The sequence below is a fragment of the Alosa sapidissima genome, chromosome 14 (assembly GCF_018492685.1).
Source record: "Alosa sapidissima isolate fAloSap1 chromosome 14, fAloSap1.pri, whole genome shotgun sequence".
Classification (NCBI taxonomy): domain Eukaryota; kingdom Metazoa; phylum Chordata; class Actinopteri; order Clupeiformes; family Clupeidae; genus Alosa; species Alosa sapidissima.
In genome coordinates this window covers 20,929,475-20,951,048 of record NC_055970.1, presented here as the reverse complement: position 1 = coordinate 20,951,048, position 21,574 = coordinate 20,929,475, and the positions used below count along the sequence as shown (strand labels likewise).

At 42.4% G+C, this 21,574-nt stretch overlaps 1 protein-coding gene across 3 annotated transcripts in view; it reads left to right on the top strand.

Annotated features, from left to right (window-relative positions):
- The first annotated feature begins 6,779 nt into the window (after window positions 1–6,779).
- Window positions 6,780–21,574, top strand: part of LOC121681756 (tyrosine-protein kinase CSK) — a 58,544-nt gene continuing 43,749 nt past the window's right edge. For all 3 annotated transcript variants that reach the window (XR_006022274.1, XM_042061678.1, XM_042061679.1), the window contains exon 1: window positions 6,780–6,996. The gene's annotated coding sequence lies outside the window, so the exon portion shown is untranslated. The remainder of the gene's footprint in view (window positions 6,997–21,574) is intronic.

Sequence of the window (21,574 nt, the reverse complement as noted above, 5' to 3'; positions counted from 1 at the left end):
AAATGAGCTTTTCTTCTTTAGTTTTAAACGATTAGGCTTACATTTCCTCCATAATCACATAATCACTAAAGGGAAGAGGAGAGATAGACTTCTCTGCATAGTCTGTCTGCCTCTCCACTTTCTCCATGTTTGAGTACTGACTGTCCACTGGCCTACTGTTTTTACTGCTACACTGTTTACATGCTATATTAGCACATATGACTTAAGACTTGACTTGCGACTCCACTCAAAAGACTTCAGACTTGACTCGGACTCATAAAAGGCCAAAGTAAAACATTTTGATATTGAATTTGACTGACAGAGCTTTCAATTCGGCAGCCGTGGCCTAGGCTACTGGTTAGCGCTTCGGACTTGTAACCGGAGGGTTGCCGATTCGAACCCCGACCCCTCATTGCTACCCAAGCGCTGCTGTTGTTGCAGGCAGCTCACTGCGCCTGGATTAGTGTGTGCTTCACCTCACGGTGTGCTGAGTGTTTCACTAATTCACGGATTGGGATAAATGCAGAGATTAAAATATACTTACAATTAACCACATTATAATCAATAGGCCAAAATCATAATTGTGTAGCCTATCTGTGCCGAATTTCGTAATTCAAGTCCAGTGTAGAACTGAATAAGAAAATCATAAGGCTGTATATCTTGAACTTCCAGTATGTGAGAAACTTGACTTGCCTTAATATCTCCAACCTCAAGTATGCAGCTAATAAGGAAATAGAATTGTTATTTAATTAAACAAGGTGAACTTCTCCCCACTGTGCAATGCAGAAAAGGATGCTACAAGGAAGGGAATTCAAACACACTCAACACCTTACCATCTATTGATGTCATTGTGGTTCACTGAGATATCTGACATTTTTTGTTTAACTGGCTTGGATACAAAAGGACATTGTTGCCTTTGTCGGTGTCCTTATGTGAACTTGCACAGGTAACCTTGCTCATCTTTACTTGCGTACGACTTCACACCAGTGCTTCAGGGCAGCCGTGGGTTACTGGTTAGCGCTTCGACTTGTGACCGGAGGGTTGCCGGTTCAAACCCCGATCAGTAGGCGCGACTGAAGTGCCCTTGAGCAAGGCACCTAACCCCTCACTGCTCCCTGAGCGCCGCTGTTGTTGCAGGCAGCTTACTGCGCCGTGATTAGTGGGTACCTCACTGTGTGTTCACTGTGTGCTAGGTTTGTTTCACTAATTCACAGATTGGGATAAATGCAGAGACCAAATTTCCCTCACGGGATCAAAAGAGTATTCATACTTATACTTCAGACCAGAGCTGATGCTTAAGCAAAGGCCGTCACTGAAAAGCTGTGAATGTCGTTGAACACAGCTGTTCTCACATTAGCTGATTGCGATAAACATTAACCATTGTTGCCTAATTACCAATTATTCATCAAGTAGTAACTTTTTTTAGTGTTTTTCACATAGTATTTTTAAAATACAAAAATACACACCAAAAAAGTATTTTGATACAAAATACAGAGCCATTTCCTTCAACCCAATAAAATAAAAATTACAAAATACTATTTTGTATTTGAAATACATATTACATGTTTCAGAAATCTTGACATGTCTAAGTTTTGGGTTGCAATATACAGGTAGTGGGCTCTCTGTTAATTTTAAGCCTAAAGTTACAGCATTTCTATCACAATTGACCAGACTTTGACCTTTGGTTTGCTTTTAACACAATTCTGGCTATGATTGTTCCTTGTATTACATCATGAGCCATCACTGTGCCTATTGCATTCTACTGTTGTTAGCCTTAAGCCTAGCTCAGTCATTATGTTATACCACATCACCCTCCATTAGAAGTGCAATGAGCTGCAGCATTGAGCATAATAAACTGCATTTAGAATTCCAAATTCATATTTCTTGATATTTTGGTGAAAGTAACTCAAAAGTAATACAATAGTAGTGTATTGCCTTACAATTCAGATACATATTATAATGTAACAAATTATTTTGAAATGACAGTAATGAGTAATACATAATACGATTTTGAAGTAACTTGCCCAACACTGATGACAACCATCACTTTCTATGTATGTCTGTGTTTGTGTGTGTGTGTGTGTGTGTGTGTGTGTGTGTGGAGGGTCAATCAAATTCTATGATTGCCACTGATGTGAATGATCTCACAAATCACACAAACCAAATCAAGTTAAAAAAAAAATCGCAAAAGTATCGAAATTGAGATTCTTCACTTAGTATTGGTATTGAAACACTAATGTTGGTATTGTGACAACAGGAGTTGGGGATGTGTCCCCACCAAAGCTGAGACCAAACCTACGCCCTTGTGTATTTCATGCAATTATTGCTTTTTTAATCTAAATTTATTTCGCACACTCACAGATATAAATGCATTGACCATGGCGACAAGAAGTCCTCCCGGAGTTGTGCCTTTTATCATTACTTTCGGTTACAAAAACTAACTGCACAGAGGAAATAAGCGAACAGCTACATGCAAGGTGTGTGGCACCAGGATAAATTATGCCTATTCAACAACGTCTGATTTCATCAGGCATCTCCAAACGCACCCAGATAGGTCAGTCACTTAGGCCTAGCATATATCGTCACAGATGACAAGCTAACCATCGCAAAGTGTTGTTCTAATGCTGGGAACAGGCAGGGATGGGCAAAAATACATCAGAATGTATTTCAAAATAAAATACCTAATACTCTCATTTTTAATGTATCAAAATAAACTACACAATACAGTAACCATATTATGTATCAAAATAAAATACTGTATTTTTGTATTTAGAAAATACTCAAAATACTTTTTTCAAGGAAGTATGGAAGCACTGCAAAAAAAGCTTTTTAATATCCCAAACATTTAGCCTATTAAAACTATATAGTAAAAAACAATACAATTTGGCCCGTCATACCAAATAGTATACCGTATGCAAGTTCATGTAGTGTGATAATTCAAGAATTTACATTTACATTTAGTCATCTAGCTGATGCTTATCCAAAATGACTGACAGAGCTTTCAATTAACCACATTATAATCAATAGGCCAAAATCATAATTGTGTATCTGTGCCAAATTTCTTAATTCAAGTCCAGTGCAGAACTAAATAAGAAAATCTTAAGGCTATGTATCTTGAAGTTCCAGTATGTGAGAAACTTGATATGCCTTAACATCTCCAACCTCAAGTATGCAGCTAATAAGGAAATAGAATTGTTATTTAATTAAACAAGGTGAACTTGTCCCCACTGTAGAATGCAGAAATGGATGCTACAAGGAAGGGAATTCAAACACCTTACCATCTATTGATGTCATTGTGGTTCATTGAGATATCTGACATTTTTTCTGTTAAAGATTGGCATGGAGACAATAGGACATGTTTGCCTTTGTCAGTGTCCTTATGTGAACTTGCACAGGTAAACTTGCTCATCTTTACTTGCGTATGACTTCACACCAGTGCTTCAGACCAGAGCTGATGCTTCAACAGTAGCCGTCACTGGCACAAAGCTGTGAGTGTCTGTGAACACAGCTGTTCTCACATTAGCTGATTGCGATAAAAAATAAACCATTGTTGCCTAATTACCAATTATTCATTACACCTGTGTGTAGTATCTACTTTTTAAAGTGTTTTTCACATAGAATTTTGCAGTATTTGATACAAAATACAGAGCCATTTCCTTCAACCCAATAAAATACAAATGACAAAATACTATTTTGTATTTGAAATACAAATACATATTACATGTTTCAGAAATACTAGCCTACCCATCCCTGGGAACAGGCAGATTACATCTTTATAGTTGGCCATATGGTGACATACTTAGGTTAATACTGTATTTCACCAGTTAGGGCACCAAAATGGCAGCGGCACTGTGTAGCCTATCTTGACAAGTTTTGGGTTACAATATACAGGTAGTGGGCTCTCTGTTGATTTTAATGAGTGGGCCTAAGCCTAAAGTTACAGCATTTCTATCACAATTGACCAGACTTCGACCTTTTGTCTGCTTTTAACAAAATTCTGGCTATGGTTGTTCCTTGTATTGCATCATGAGCCATCACTGCGCCTATTGCATTCTACTGTTGTTAACCTTAAGCCTAGCTCAGTCATTAGCGGAGAGGAAATGGCACAAATCCAAACTAGCTGACGACCTCAAAAACTACCAGACACTCCTGACCTCCTTCTCAGCCAGCATCACTGCTGCTAAGACTGCTTTCTACAATGACAAAATCAACAGCGCTACAGACACTCGAAAACTTTTCTCAACCTTCAAATCGCTACTCAACCCTCAGCTACCTCCTCCTCCATCCAGCCTTACTGCAGATACCCTCGCCTCATTTTTTACAAACAAAGTGGCGGCAATCAGCAGTCAATTCTCTACATGCCCACTCAACGCATCTGACTCAGATACCGCACTCCTACAACCTCTAGGGACTGCTGGAACATCTTTTTCAGCATTCATGCCTCTCTCCGAGAGTGAAGTGTCCAGACTCCTGACATGCAGCCGTCCTACCACATGCTCGCTGGACCCTATACCTACGAGCCTACTTCAGTCCATCAGCCCGACCATCGCTCCAGCTATCACACATGTGATCAATGCCTCGCTAACCTCCGGCACATTTCCAACAGCGTTCAAAATGGCCCGGGTAACACCGTTACTTAAGAAAGCTTCTCTCAACCCTGCTCAAGTCGAGAACTACCGCCCTGTCTCACTACTGCCTTTCCTATCCAAAGGCATTGAACGAGCAGTCTCCAAACAGGTCTCTGACTTCCTTTCACAGAACAACCTTCTGGATCCAAATCAGTCTGGGTTCAAAAGCGGCCACTCTACTGAAACGGCTCTGCTGTCTGTAACAGAAGCCTTAAAAGAAGCCAGGGCGACCGCTCGGTCATCAGTACTCATTCTGCTTGACTTATCGGCTGCCTTTGACACGGTTAATCACCGTATCCTTCTCTCTATACTCGCTGACATGGGAATCTCCGGTTCTGCTCTCTCCTGGTTTGAATCCTACCTCACAGGACGCTCGTTTAACGTATCATGGCTTGGTCAGCTATCCGCACCTCACCATCTCACCACAGGGGTCCCCCAGGGCTCAGTGCTGGGCCCCCTCCTCTTTGCTATCTACACCACCTCCTTGGGACAGATTATCCGTTCGCACGGCTTCTCATACCACTGCTATGCAGACGACACACAGCTCTATCTGTCCTTTCCACCTGACGACCCCCTGGTTTCAGCACGGATCTCGGATTGCCTTTCAGACATAGCTACATGGATGAAGGCACACCACCTCCAGCTGAACCTCTCAAAGACTGAACTGCTGGTCATCCCAGCTAAACCTACCATACACCACGACATCAACATCAAATTTGACTCCCTGTCTGTTTCACCGACCAGGACTGCAAGAAATCTAGGAGTTGTTCTTGACAACCAACTAAACTTCTCGGATCATGTTGCCTCAGTCGCCCGGTCATGCCGTTTTGCACTCTACAACATACGGAAAATCAGGACTTACTTGACTCAAGATGCTACCCAACTTCTGGTTCAGGCAATAGTCATCTCACGACTCGACTACTGCAATGCCCTCCTGACAGGTCTCCCAGCCTGCGCAGTGAAACCACTTCAGATGATCCAGAACGCGGCGGCGCGCCTGGTCTACAACCAACCCAAAAGGGCACATGTTACCCCGCTGCTCATCCAGCTACACTGGCTACCTATGGCGGCCCGCATCAAATTCAAGTCTCTAACGCTTGCCTACAAAGTAGTCTCCGGTTCTGCTCCCACCTACTTGAATGCCCTCATACAGACTTACACTACCTCCAGACCGCTGCGCTCCTCTGACGAACGACGTCTAGCTCTACCACCGGTACGCTCAAGCCAATCCAAACTTTTCTCATCTGTTGTTCCTCGTTGGTGGAACACACTGCCAGTTCCTACAAGGACAGGGACATCCTTTCCACTTTCAAAAAACTCCTGAAGACCCAGCTCTTTAGAGAACATCTACTCTCATAGCAACACTTACAACAAGTCTTACTGATCCTAGCACTCACCAGCCGTTTTAAACTGACAAGTAACTGTTAAAAACAGCACTCACCGACGCACTTATTCTTACTGTACTCTAATGTTTTTTTTTTAAACTGTCCTAAAATTGTGAGAATTGTTCTAAAAACTTACTGTTTACCATGTTGTTAGTCGCTTTGGTTAAAAAGCGTCAGCCAAATGTAATGTAATGTAATGTAATTATGTTATACCACATCGCCTCCATTAGAAGTGCAATGAGCTGCATTTAGCATAATAAACTGCATTTAGAATTCCAAATCCATATTTCTAGATATTTTGGTAAAAGTAACTTAAAAGTAATACAATAGTAGTGTAATGCCTTACAATTCAGAGACAGTAATATTATAATGTAACAAATTACTTTGAAATGACAGTAATAAGTAATACATAATACATTACGATTCTGAAGTAACTTGCCCAACACTGCTTATGATCACCTTGAAACTAAGGATGCTGACCCATGATCAGTTGATCAGGACTTGGGTGTCGAGTCTATTCTTAACATTTTAACCTTGTGTTTTTGTAGACTAACGTCGGGGTATAAACCCGCATGCAAAATACATATTTTAGTGAAATTATTCGAAATAGAATCAGCCGATGTTCGGAGAGAAGCCCCTGCATCCAGGGGTAGTAGGCTACTTGTGTTCGGATGCTGGACTCAAACAAATCATTCTGATATTTCGCTAGAGGGCGCGTGGTATCCATCATTCCACGCTCTCTTTCCATCTATCCACCCTTGTGGAGTGGTATGCCAGTGGACAATGCGCAAGCGCACACGAGGTGTCTGAATGAAACGGAGACCATTTCCTTTTCACGGCCCTGTGCGAACTCAAACGAGAAAGCTCTGCGGAAACTGTGCTTTGATTTACTTTATTTAACCCGGTTAAACTGGATGTTGACTAGAACAGACATCGCCTGCGTTCATTGCCGCAGTATATCGTGAAGGTGCGGGGAGGGTATTTTGCCAAGAGGATATCTAATGGTGAGTTGCAGTTCTAACTGTTGTTTGTCCCTGTCCATTTCCACTAGCCACTGCTGCATTAATCTGCGATTGACTTCCCACAAATTACTGAAAAGCATCTGTCAGAATTACAACGTAGTGATGTTATGTGTCTGTACATCAACCGCACAGGGCCAGATGCTAAACACATGCATGAACTTGGACATACCGCTTATATTTCCCCAAGGGTTGTCTCTCTGCCTAGATAGTTTACCAGTCAATTAGCCAGCTAGCCACCTCCGTCCTCAGCTGTAGCCACATCGAGCGACTGTTGCCGCCAGGCTAAACCTCATTGATGGAATAAGGACGACTGAGCTAGCGGTGGAGATATGGTTGGGAAATACTCGATATTTATAATAGTCGATTGCTGTCAGGTTTAGAAACACACGTATATACAACCAAAGTGACCACACTCCCGCACAAAACGGAAAGTGGAGAGGCATATATTGGTGTGGTGTGTGGAAACGCGTGTTTAAAATGCATTGTTGTCCGTTTCCTTGCTCGCTATTGTGCAGCGCATGGCTTAACACGAACCTGCATCCACAATATTGCCAAGTCAGTTTACTTGTCACTTCACCATTGCCGTGATGTGTGAATCATATATGATGTGATGTTGTGTCTTCGACTCTCTGGACTGATTATATTGTTTTGTAAGTTTATCCATGTAAGGTATCCGCTTCTTTAACCATGTTAATGTTTCATTAAGACGGATGTTGGTGGTATTTTCGTGTCTACACTGTCAGAATAGCTAGCATTAGTTCGAAGCTAACCCATTGCCAGCTGGATGGAAGTGTAATGGTAAATAACGTTTTTCTACAGACGACGACGACGTCAACATTTTATTGCTGCATATTGAGCCTAAATAACCGAAGTATAACTTGTGTGTGATTTTGCCTTCTCTACACCTAACGATAATTTACTTTCACTAACTTAAACCACTTATATTATGCCTCCAACTTTCATTCTCGATACACAGATAACCTTTAGCTAACTCTACATATGACAAGCTACGTAATTTGATATCACCGGATAACATTAGCCAATTAATTAATATTTGTGATTACTAGCGCCCTCAATAATTCTTTATCTATTTGCTGCTTTAAGAATGCATGCAGCACCCTTATAACATGAACATGTTACATTCTCCTCAATAATACTGAGACGAGACAAGTTCACCTGAGCTACATGTTTAAATTGGAAGCGTTCATTGACGTTGCTCTTCGGTCATGTTTTTTTTGTTTTGGCCATAACATTACATTTTCCAGTTCTCCATTATGGAAAACCCTCGTCAAAATGGGCCAAGGTGTGCCTATAGTCCGGTCCAGCGGGGGGTGCCTGATTTGATCCTGGCATCCGTTATCCCCTTAGGAATGTGCAAAACCAGACTGCGACATGTTTGCACTCCGTATGTCGTGTCTGCTAAGGCTGGCCCCTCCATGGCTGATGCCCAGCCTCCACCTGGCAGCCCTGATGCTCTCTAAATGACCACGAGATTACTACAGTCTCTGGCATGTTTTAAAAGCCCATGGCTTGTATCTGTCTGAGACCCCTGTGTGGGCCTAGAGTTACACCTTAGAACCCCTGGGTATTCTCAAGATCAGATTTTCCCTCTGTCTCTCTCTCTCTTTCACTCACTCACTCACTCACTCACTCACTTACACACACACACACACACACACAGTCACACACACAGGCATGCACACCATCACCACATTCTCCTGAAGATCAATTGATTGGCTAGTTGAGAGGATGATCTAGTGGAGATCCGATAGTGCTGCTGTACTTGCAGTCCCAGGTGGAGCTCATCTTCACACACATATACACACACACATACAGTATACACGCACACCACTTAACACTCAGCCCTTAGTGAGTAGCACACTCGGCATCATTGCTCCTTTTTAAATGTGTTGTGGGAGTGTGTTTTATTCATGTTCTCCCATCTGGCTGTCAGGCAGTGTGTATTTCTGGAGGCCTGGTTTAGCCTTCCCTGGGATGCAGTCTGCAGTCGTACCCCTACGGTCGAGCGAAAGAGGTGTACATTCAGGGCTTAGCCCAGCCAGCACATACACCCCTCTAAAGACAGACCCAGGGGCAGACTTGACCACAATAAACAGGATGAAACTGATGAGAAGGCAATGCTTTAAGCACAACCAATAGCTAGTTGTTCGGCCAGAAGCTTAAATGTTACTTTTCAACATCTTAGTTCGAGAGGTCACACAGCCACAAGACCACGACCACATTATTTGGTTCTTCCCACAGTCAAACACATGCCTAGAACATCCCACATGTTGGCTCTCATGGCTGTGCAGGCAGGGTTTTTACTGTATACTGTGTTTATTTGAGAGAGAGAGATCCTCCCATGTCTGACTTTCAAACAGCATGTGAATGGTGACCTACTGTGTGGACTGCTGGTGATCACTCAGTTAGGCTGCAGACTTGGTTAGAGACCCCCCCCCCCCCAACACACACACACACACACCTTTAGTCCTTGAGACACCCAGTGCTATTTTGCTGCCCATATTAATGACAGCTCCACAATGGTTCTCCTTCCATATGCTTCAGTGTGTTGGTGGCAGATAGCCATATTTGTCCCCCTCCGACTACACCCCCCCCCCCCCTTGTTATAGTCTGCTCTTCTCCCTACTAGCCCACCCTTCCTCTCATTTTAATGTCTGTCATTTCTCCATTTTCTTTCTCTCTCTCTCTCTCTTTCCTTCTCTCTCTCTCTCTCCTCCTTTCTATTTCCTCTTCTCTCTGTCTCTCTCTCTCTCTGTATGTGTGTGCCACAGCTGTGTCGTGTTCCACACGCCAGCCCTTTGCCAGCCTTGTTCTGGCCGCCTGGCAGAATGGCTGCATTGTGGCATCTGTGTGCAGTGACCAGGGAGTGGGCCCGCTCCATCTGGGCAGCGCAAGGCCAGCAGAAGGCCATTTGAGAGGGTCACGATATACACACACACACTCAGAGACCTACACGTACATTCTTGCAATGGATCACGAGGGGTGATGAGTAGACAGGGAAGAAAATAGGGTGAACTAATGAGCTTTTTACTAGATGATGCTGCAGTTCAGATGGAGAAGTCCCTGAGAAACATAAGAGGTGTGTGAGTGTGAGAGAGAGATGCTTATTCAGCCGCTCCTCTAGTCTGCTAGAGAGGCTAAATTTGGTGGCGTGTGGTTTCACTCTGCAAAGATTCCCTGAGGTGGCTCCAACAAACTCATACACCAGCCACATTAGTCCTCCTGAGGTGTGTGTGCGCTTACTTTTCCCTGGTGAGCTAGATCCCCTGCAAATGTGTCTTTTGTGTGATGAGTGTGAGGTGAGCTGCCATGTTTAGATGTGTGTGTGGGTGAGTGAGAGAGACGTGTGTATGTGTGTGTCTTTCTTTCTCTCTCTCTCTCTCTCTCTCTCTCTCTCTCTCTCCCTCTCCCTTGAGCAAGGCACTTAACCCCTCACTGCTCCCCGAGCGCCGCCGTTGTAGCAGGCAGCTCACTGCGCCGGGATTAGTGTGTGATTCACCTCACTGTGTGTGTTCACTGTGTGCTGTTTGTGTTTCACTAATTCACCGATTGGGTTAAATGCAGAGACCAAATTTCCCTCACGGGATCAAAAAAGTATATATACTTATTCTCTCTCTCTCTCTCTCTTTCTCTTTCTCTTTCTCTTTCTCTTTCTCTTTCTCTCTCTCTCCTCTTTCTCTCTCTTTCTCTTTCTCTTTCTCTTTCTCTCTCTCTCTCTCTCTCTCTCTCTCTCTTTTTCTCTTTCTCTTTCTCTTTCTCTTTCTCTTTCTCTCTCTTTCTCTCTCTCTCTCTTTCTCTCTCTTTCTCTCTCTTTCTCTCTCTCTTTCTCTCTCTCCTCTCTCTCTCTCTCTATCTCTCTCTCTCTCTCTCTCTCTCTCTCTCTCTCTCTCTCTCTCATGCTATCTGACTCACACACTGCACAGAGAAGGGTAGCCATGCAGTAAGCTCTTCTGTTGTCTCATTTGCATTTGTTGTTCCTGTTATGCCAACACAGGTGCATGTCGCTAGTTAGGTTTGAAGCCCAAACATTGCCCCAAAAGAACCCTGACAACACAAGGATAAAAGGAGGTTTATTTGTCATATATAGCAATAAGGTAAAGTATGTAGTGAAATTTCGTTTGGTGTTCAGCTTTTTCTGTGCAAGTGTAAAGAAAGATCAAGAAATATTTGTAATAAATAAAAAAAAGTGCAGTGTGTGTACAGTCCCTGTGCAAGTGTGTAAAAAAAAAAGAGTAGTTTATATAGTCTTGTTCAGGATACGGATTGCTTGAGGATAGAAGCTCCTCCTCAGTGTCTCTGTTCTGGTCTTGTAGCAGCAGAGACGTTTGCCTGACCTCGGTCTTTTGAAAAGTCCATGATCAGGATGTGAGGAGTCCGTATTTACAATACTTTGGGCCCACGAGGCATCAGGTGGCCCAGCGTCATTCAAATGCAGGGTTTTGCGCATCGCGTGGCGTGCTGTGCTGTGCTGTGAGGCCATGCGGAGTGGTCGGGCAGGGGGGCGGGGGGGGGGGGGGTCATTTGAATGAGTGAGGCCATGATAAACTTGGAGCAAAGGGAACAGAAGGTCACTTCCTCCTGCAGGTTGGTGGAGGCTGGGGGCACACGGTGGCACGTCTGTCTGTCTGTCTGTCTGTCTGTGTCTCTGTCTGTGTCTCTGTCTGTCTGTCTCTCTGTCAGTCTCTCTGTCAGTCTCTCTGTCAGTCTCTCTGTCTGTCTGCCTGTCTGTCTGTCTGTCTGTGTGTGTGAGTGTGTAGACAGTGAGTGTGATGACAAACCAGGCTCGGCGTGCACACAAACGTACAGACATAAATAAACACGCACGCATGTAGCTGCGCCCCACATCTGTTCTCTGTAGAATGTCCAGACATTTGTTAAGAGTATTTTTGGGTCTGCCACATTTGTGTGGGTGTGTTGGTTTATGCTCAATGATGGTAAAAAGACAGTGTTACTCAAGGCAAACACTTTTACCCCCCAGGCCCAAAGTGGTGTGTGTATGTGTGCGCGTGTGGGTGTACAGTATGTATGTGTGCTCTACTTTCTTTGTTGTTGTTGTTTTTTTTGTTGTTGTTGTTTTTCTTCCACATTCTGTTCCCTTACCAAAGCAAGGTTAGAATGGATTACTTCACTTTTATGTCATGAACCTGCGAAGAAGCGATGTAATTGTAGGGCACTAGCATTTTTTGTTTTTTCATATCGGCAAAGTTGGCAAACATTTGTCTCTTGAGCCCATCAGCTCCACCTCCACCAACATTCCTCTGGTTCCCCTTTGATTCAATAAAGGCCAGCTCACCCCGTATCATCCTGACATTTTCAAATCAAATTAACAAGCAGTCGACTCGCAGCTTTAAACAACCCAGTGGACTTCACAGGCATGGTAATTCTGCACTCACTGAAAAACACAAGGAGAACGCCTCAAAGGGAACATGGCAGCCGTTGACATCCTCATCTCCTCCTTTCATCACGAGGAGGCTCCATGTAATTGTCACTGAATCTGAGGGAGGGGGGGACCTGCACAGATTAAGGCCAAAGCAGAAGATTGCTACCAAGCCTCTGGCACACCACCTGAAATTGACATCGCAATCAATGAGCAAAGGCTGCATCGTGTAGGTCAGGGGTCCAAGAGAGCGAGTTTGAAAAAAAAAAATGAACATGGCTGAAAACTACCAATGTTTTCAGTAGTAGCATTCCCATTCTAGCTGATCTCCACCCAAAACAGCTAAATAAGCTTTGTATTTGTTTTAAGGCTCCTTTCAATTTTCAAACTAACAGGTTTACCAAGTGACTGTTATTTATTATTATTTTCCTTTAACCTTTTGGAGACCTACTCAGAAATAGGTGGGATGCTACTGATAGCTTGTGAGCTACTTGTTAGACACCCCGGATGTACGTAGGTCCTGTGTACTGTGGGGGAGGCTGAATAGGTGGCTGTTCCTGTAAACATCACAGCCACCCTGGTAGAAACTCGGTAGCTTTCTTTTTTCCACCAAACCCCAGAAAACGTTTAGGCTGCACCCATCCATTCGTAACCACTTTCAACCCCCCCATAGTCTGTTATTAGAGTGCTAAGATGCTCACAAACTCTTGGTGGAAAATTGTATCTGGTTCGTTATTCAGCCTTGTCCCCCCTTAAATATTATCATATCGGTCCCAATTGGCTGAACTGAAATTGGAAAACTGATCTTTGATTAATCACTTCAAGGTCATTTTAAAAGATTTCAGCTTTGGTCAAGATTTGGTCTTCTTGTGTCCTTATCCGAGAATTATCAATAGCTCACACTTAAAGGTATGTGGTCATTCCTACCCCTAGTGCTAATGTCATCTTCAGAAATCTAAATTACTGAAATGGCACAAGCTGGCGGTTTAGCCGTTGCTTACGAGTGTTTATGGTTTGTGTTGTGTTCTGTTATGGTATTTCTTTTCAGTGTGTTGACGCGTTCGTTACAAATCTGGATTTTATTATCCCCGAGCTGGCTCTGTCACAGAGCCGTAAAACATGCCAGAGAAGATGTGTTGTTTAATCGGCCTGACTGAAAAATCACCCTCCCTCAGCATTAAATCCGTCTGCCATGTTTACTGTGTGTGTGTGTGTGAGTGAGTGTGTGTGCCTCTGGTGAATAGTTTGGTGTGATTAAAAATGTATGGGCTAATCCATGGGAAATTTACGGACATCCTGCAGCTAATTAAAATGGCTCCCAGGTGAGATGGGGACCCCCCCCTCCAGGAAGACTAGGATGAATGGCTGGTTTAGTGATTTAGTTTAGTGTAGTTAGTTTAGTTTAATTTAGTTCCCTGCGTAAAGTAAAATTGCATGATGTCCTGAGAATATCAGATGAACTTTGTGCCTTTTATGAGATATGAAGAAGATTGTTGGTTTGAACTGTATTCCCGTTAAGTGTGTGTGTGTGTGTGTGGCTAAGTGCACAAGATGGGTTGTTATCAGTATGCAATAGAACAATTATGGTTTGGATCATGTGGTGAGTCAAAAGGCGATAAAGTATTCATCTGCAGAAAAGGCAGTAATTTGCTCTCTGTTTTAGGTGAAGTGTCGGTTGACGCCTGATGGTTGATATGTTGCCTAGACAGGTTATGACTCAATACACAGTCTGACAGCAATGTGTGTCTGATGCACACACTCACAAATATTTAAGTTATGAGAAGAGCAGGTTTAGAAAGACCTGCTTCAATGTGTTCCCTTGTGGGAAAAAGTATACTAATGTACACTTCAGAGTGTAATTAATATTCTATTGTAATATAAGCTTATATGTTCACTTGTCCAGAAGCAGTAAATGAACTATTTTGGAACAACGTATTTGAACTTTTAGATATTTAGTCTTGTTTCAGTCCTCCTCTGCTGCCATCAACCACTTCGCTAAGCATCAAATTAGTTGGAGTTCAAAGAAGTAATATCACACATAGGCTACTTACAAACACATGCCATGCATGGCTATTGGTTTTTATATAGGCTAAGGCCCTACATTTGGAACAAGTATAAGTTAAAGCTGGTGAAATTGAGGCTCTTGTAAACTCATTTATTTGTACCCATATAGCATCAATCAGTATTTTGTCTGCAAATACAAAATGTTATTCATACTACCCATAATGTCTCTTTTGGTACTTTTACCCCCAAATCTATGGCCTTATCTTAGCCAGTAACCTTATCTGATTTGACACAGAATAGCCCAGAATCTTTGTGGTTGGAGTGTTCTTTTTTCAATTACCAAGAATGATCCCAATCAATTTGGAATCTGTAAAAACTGAGATGGGGGAAATACCCTGACAAGACTTAAAAACTCTCTGAGATGAAAATCAAGCTTGTAAGCTTGATGACCTGTCCAAATTGTGATTTTGACATGATTCAAGTCAAGTTTTATTTGTATAGCACATTTAACATGCAGAGTGCAACCCACATATAAGACATTGTCATTGACAAGAGACAATAGACAAAGACAATAGATGCCGAAAGGAGCGGCATAGTCGCCAGCCTACCCGTGACACCAAAACATGACATTTACAGTACATTTACATAATGGGGTGCGTTTCCCAAAACCATGGTTGCTAACCTGTTAGCTACTTAGTTGGCTGGCAATGGTAAATTGCCTTGCAACCAACAAAGTTGCTAACTTAGTTAGCAACTATGATTTTGGGAAACGCACCCCAGCATAGCAGGAGCAAAATAAGCTGTGATGGCCTTTCCACTTGATTTCCACTTTGGATTGGAACTGCAGTGATCCAGTTTGAAGGAGGCTATCTCACAGTCAGCATTTCCTGCGTCACAAAGTTATGGAAACAATCTCATCAACCCAAAGCGGCTCATCAGCAGCTAAAGGAAGCTGTTTTGTGGTAATACATAGTTAGCAGCTAAAGTGAGGTGTTTATGATAAGACAGTGGTATAAGCAGTGAAAATGAGGTGTTTATGACAAGACAATGGAATAAGCAGTCAAAACAATTCTTGAATTTCCCCTTGGGGATCAGTAAAGTATATATCTATCTATCATCTATCTATCTAAAACGGGTGTTTATGGTAAGACAGTGGAATAAGCAGCCAAAACGGGGTGTTTATGGTAAGACAGCGCGGCCAAGTTGTGCGGTGTGGTAATTTGTGTGTTTGTATCTGGTAGGGCATAGTGGTATCAGCTAAAGCAAGGTGTTAGGCGGGGATTGCACTGGTAAGAACAAAGTGGCAGCGGTAAGCGTAACGCAACGCTCAGACCATAATAAGTTCTATGATCTCGTTCCTAAGTAACACAAACAGTTTGCCTAAACTGACAATTGAATACACTCGTGTTGGGCTTTGAAAGTTGAACCAAGTTAAACGCTCAGCTTGTTCAACGCTAGCACTATAACCTTTCCGCTGCAGAACCATAGAGAACAATAGGAAACCTGCCGCTTGCCGCTGGCCAGTGTGATCCCTGCCTTATGTGGTGAGTCAGGAGAGAGCCTTGTGTTTTCTTTCTGCTCTGCTTTATATGCTGTTGATGGTGCTGGAGGAGTTGTGTTGACCCTGTTTCTTATCATAAGCTAGAGCTTGGCCTTACCTTGCACTGCTGAACCGCAATGGCTGTGTGTGTGTGTGTGTGCTTAATTTTCTGAAGTTTCCACAGCCGCACGCAGAAATTGCAGACCATCTTGCAAAAATCCTTGCCCTGTTTTTTTTTATTTTTTCTCAGCACTTTCTTAGCACTCATCTCTCATAGTCGCTTTAAAATAGACCCATAGGACACACACACACACACACAATTCGTGGACTCCCTTGTTCCTCTTCATCCCATTTCCCCCTTGTTGTCTAATTGACACACACACACACACACTTACACTTTCCTTTAAACCATTTACCAACGGGCTCCGTCGCTATGCCCCCCCCCCCCCCACACACACACTTCCCTTTAAACCATTTACCGCTGGGCTCAGTCGGTATGCCCCCCCCCACGCACACACACCTCTACCCATACTGCCCTTCAGCCATCTCCCAGTGAGCCACAAAAGCATCTCTCCGCTCTATGCCTGCGTAATGTCATTTGGTTGGCTGTGGACGGACACTTGAGCTGTGTTAACAGCCTTGTGGTGCACTTTCTGTTTGCTGCCGACAGCACAAGTAGATTAGTAGGAGGCCCCTGTGGCCACAGCTGTCAAGTTTCAACGCTGACACACACACACACACACACACACACACACACACCTGCAGTGAAATGTGTGTAGTGCTCAGATTGGCCTTTTATGACTAATTTGGATGTGCTGGTCAGAAAATGGTTTTGATTCCCAGCAGAATCAGAATCACCATGTGTACTGCAGCACTCCTGTAGCCACACTTGATAGACCCGTGGTCCTTGGTTTTTTTTTTTTTTGGTTTTTTTTGCATATCCTCCAATACAAGTTGTGTTCCACAAGCATTCATTGTTCTGGATTAGTTTGGCTGTCGGCATCTTCAAATGGAAATGGAACCACTAGGCATGATGTGCTGCAAGGTAGTGTGCGTGCGTGAGTGAGTGATCTGGGTTATAAAGGTTATAAAAAAACTTGAGTTCACATCTGCTGACTGGGAGTTTCATGTTCTGGGGGTTATTCCAAGTATGTGGTTTAGTGCAAACATTGGTAAGTTAACTCAGAGTAAGAGGTAAACCTCCTAATAGAAGAGCTGTATGGCTTCATTCTCCTTACAAAACAATGTCATAGGGCTCTTGTAGTAGGAGGTTTACCACTTACTCTGAGTTAACTTACCCAGGTTTGTCGCTAAACCACGTACTTGGAATACCCACGTGGTCCTCGCATTCCACTTGTACTGACACATTTACACTGAGTCCGATTGAAACCTCATGCTTTATTTTCAGCTCTATTTGTACACAATGGAAATTCAAATTTCTTTATAAAATAGAATCATTTGAAATAACAGAAGGTTAAAGAGCTTAAAAATAATACTTACAATTATTATTATTTATTACAAAATGTGTTAAAATGTTTATTATAAAAATATATACACACACACACACATATACATATATATATATATATATATATATATACACACACACTGCTCAAAAAAATTAAGGGAACACTCACCGTTTTTTCCCACAATTGTTAAAACACATTTTTTGAAACCTTCCACCCTTTTCTCCATTCTCAAACTACATTTACAGAATGTCTGGCAGTTCTTGCAAAATAAAACACTCGCCTCAAAAGTTTTACTTGTGCTCAGAACCAAACAGTGTCAGAGTACTGATCCAGTGTATGATGAAGTGTTCCCATAATTTTTTTGAACAGTGTGTGTGTACTGTATGTATGTGTGTGTAGAGATGTATGTGTATATAAAAACGATTCTTTTTTTGATTCCATGTTTATACATACACACACACACATATATAACTCAAAACTCAATTTTCCATCCAGGAAAATACATTGCCTGTATTTATGATGATGACTGGTTCATTGGAAACATTGTGAACGTTCGGATGAACATGGTGACGTTTTGTGAAATTCATGAAGTGTGTCAACAACATCCTCAAATGGCCATTAGACCAAAGGAATGGGTGCCATTCCAACATATCATTTGTTGTGTCAGTGTGCCAGACATCTATGGACGCAGTGCTCACCAATACAAACTTGACCAAAAGGACCATGACAATGATGCCACTGCTTCCACAATTTCTTGGATAATACTTAAAGACACTATTCCATTTAATTTTCAATTTAATTTTATTTGGAGAGTGACAGGGGCAAGGAAAAACTCTCTCTCCTTCTATTTGTAGTGTTCTTACACTATGTAACATTCTTGTTATTTAGTTCTTTTAAAGTTTGATGGCGGATCTCTTTCATGGGGGATAAGGGGTTAATCCGTGACAGTCTCAGTATTTAATTGTTTGCCATCACTGAGCATAATACTAAGTTATTTCCACTATTTTCATGCTTTATCATCACTAAATTCTCCCTGATCTACATTCCAGACTTCTGGAAACAATGTCCAAAATGGTGCATTATGAAGAATAACATTTATATTATGGAGCTTCATAGTCAAAAAATGTATTTCATTAAAAGAAAGAACAAATATGTATATTTATCTGGTATAAATCCCATTAGGATCATCAAGTGCCCACATGGTCATTTGGGGGTCCAAATATGGGGTTCCAAAAGATTCACCTCTGCCAGAGAGGGTTTTTGGACCCCCATGAAACCCCCAACAGTGGTACCATACGCTTCAAATTCATTTTGGCAAGATCAAGGTTCCCACATATAACAAATAATCCTGTTTAGAATAAATATGATCATTAATTGTGGTGCTACGGCCACCCAAAAAGTGAAAAATCACACAAGCTGTCAACATTGTTTAGGACTTTGGTGACCCACCTCTCACCCAAACAGTAAGGTACGTTGATTCTGCCTCCAGAATTGTGTAGTACAGGCTACAATGAACTACCACACCAGTTTCCAGCCTTCTACCACTATTAGACATGTACTCTTTTCCCATGGCTACGTTCCCGTCTGGTCCCACGAGACAAGTAATAATCAAGCCTCGATGTACACACATTACGTTTAGATTTATTAATGTGGTCGACACTTTTATCCACAAGGACTCGGTCACAACTCACAAGCGAGATATGCTACAAGTGAACGCTGGATCAAGGAGAAAATGTGGAAAGCAAAGCAGAGCAAAGCAAACTTAAGCTTCAGTCAGACTCAAATGACACTTCTCCTAGCTGCGCTGTGAAAACCTATCCCTTCCTTTTCAGTCAAAATGGGCTAAAAGGCACAACATTTCACCCGACACCAATGACTGTGCTTATAGTAACTGGCAAAAAAAGTGACTCTTTGTAGTTCCATATTTAGAAGTTTTGTACTCGAGGGTGTGTGTTGGTGCCTTTCAGTTTGCTAATGTTTGGGAGAGATTAAGAAACATGTTGTTGGTTACGGGACAGTAGACCTGAAAGTTTGAGCCACTTCTTACAATCCTGTAATATGCAGGTTTTGACTCTTAATTCTAGAATGCATTCAGTGGGTGCCTTATTAAATTCAAGGTATACTTCATGTAATGATTTTGCTCCTGGCAAATGGTCTTAATCTGATTTGGTCTGTTTTTCTATTTCACGGTCATGACTCATGAGCGATAGGCATGTTGTCTTGACAAGGTGATGGGTGTCTAAACTAGTAAAAATTGTTTAGGTGAAGCAAGAGTTGTTGAAGCTGAAATGTTTGTTTGTGTGTGGTGGTGGAGGCATGCCAGCGTTGTTTGTAATGCGTATGTGTGGTTGTGTTTTGAGTTTTGACAGTGCCAATTAAACTTTAGACAGTCGCAGTAACTTAAGATCACTGAACCAAATACTTCAGACATGAAAGAAATCAGCAGTTTATAGACAAGGCTATCACGATTTTAGAACTGTTACATTCATGGTGCTTATACTGCTACAACGGTAGGCTTACGTTTTAATGGCTGCGTCAGGTTGTAACAAAGTAGGTCCTAGGCTAGCCCCCTACGTGTCGCTGTTAAGTTAAATTCTTAACAAACTAGAACATATTTTTTAATTCTCTTTCAAGGAGTACAGTATGACTCCTTCCTGGCCAAGTTTCACAGCTTTCAAGTCTAACGTCTTTGTGTAAATCGAGTTTCATGGTTGAAAACGTATCAGAATCTCAGAAATAATTACGTTATGGAGTCAGCTTGAAGACCTCTGTAGGTGGCTACATGAAGTCGAATCCCCCAAATGTTTCATAGATTTTTCTTTTTTTTTTTTTTCTTGCGATGATTGGGTAGGCATCATGTGATCATGGTAATGCGGTGACCGTCCCATCCCTAACGTGAGTATGGTGGTATGGGGTCATATTGTGCATGTGTGTGTGCTGTTGAGGTTAGTAAGTTAGAGTTGCGTTGCTGGTGCCACAGCCTTAGGGGCGCAGCTCAATTATTAATCCATCCTCCTGGTAGGGTCAGGAGAGCAGTCCAGCCACTCGCTCCTCACGCTCACCACAGCACAGAGCGACGACTCCAACCTGAGCTGTGAAGCAGGGCTGGTGAGCCTGACCTTTTCAGGGTCGGCTCATAGAGCTGAGCCGACCAGCACACCACTTCCTCTCCACTCTGCGATCTCACCTCCAGATATTCTTTTGTTCCTTTTAAAGAAAATGTCACTTTTGTACTCGGTGTACTTTATGCTAGATAGATAGATAGATAGATAGATACTTTATTGATCCCCAAGGGGAAATTCAAGATGTGTCAGGCCTACAGTGTTGTTGTGCTTTGATAAGTGTAATTGTTTGACATTATGTTTTTGATTCATTGAAATATATGTGTGTGTGTGTGTGTGTGTGTGTAGCCTAGTATAAAGGCCTGTATCTCCTCGCCTCACTCTAGTGTTGCACGGTGTATCGATACTAAAAAGGTATCACGATGCCTTCACGCAAAAAACGATACGATTTCCGACGTTTTTAGAATCGATACTTTGTTAAAATAATAACGTTCTGTGTCCGTGAACTGCTGCTCTCACTGCTCATTGCACGCATCTAGGCAAGTGGGCGTGTCAAACAGGCAGCTCTGAGTGAGTGAGTGCGCAGGCAACGTCAACATAGTCTTTCCCGACAGTCTTTGGCCTTGTGGATAAAACAAAAGGTGAAATCTGGAACTATGTCGGATAGCCTACATCGCGAATAGTGAAGGCAAGCCATCAGGTACACAGAGGCCCGTTTGTAAAATATGTTTCAAAGCAGTATGCTATGCATGGAACTTGGCTAAACACCTCGCAGACATATCCCAAAAATGTTAAAGAGTTCAAAGAACGACAGGTTAACGAATATAGAAAACACGACTCCATGGTTAGTGCCAAGTTCTTCTCTTCTGTTTTAGTCTAGCCTAAGTGAAACGAGTTCTCTGGGATAAAGCGAACCATCCTTCATCAATGAATTTTGACGTGACATAACGAGCTGTAATCATAGGGTGCTAACGTGATGAAAGCGCAATGTTCACGCCAGAATAACATTACCATAACTTGTAAACAATCTATTTCATGTTCGGTCAGTACTATTGGTAATATTTGTCATGGCATGTAGACTGCAATT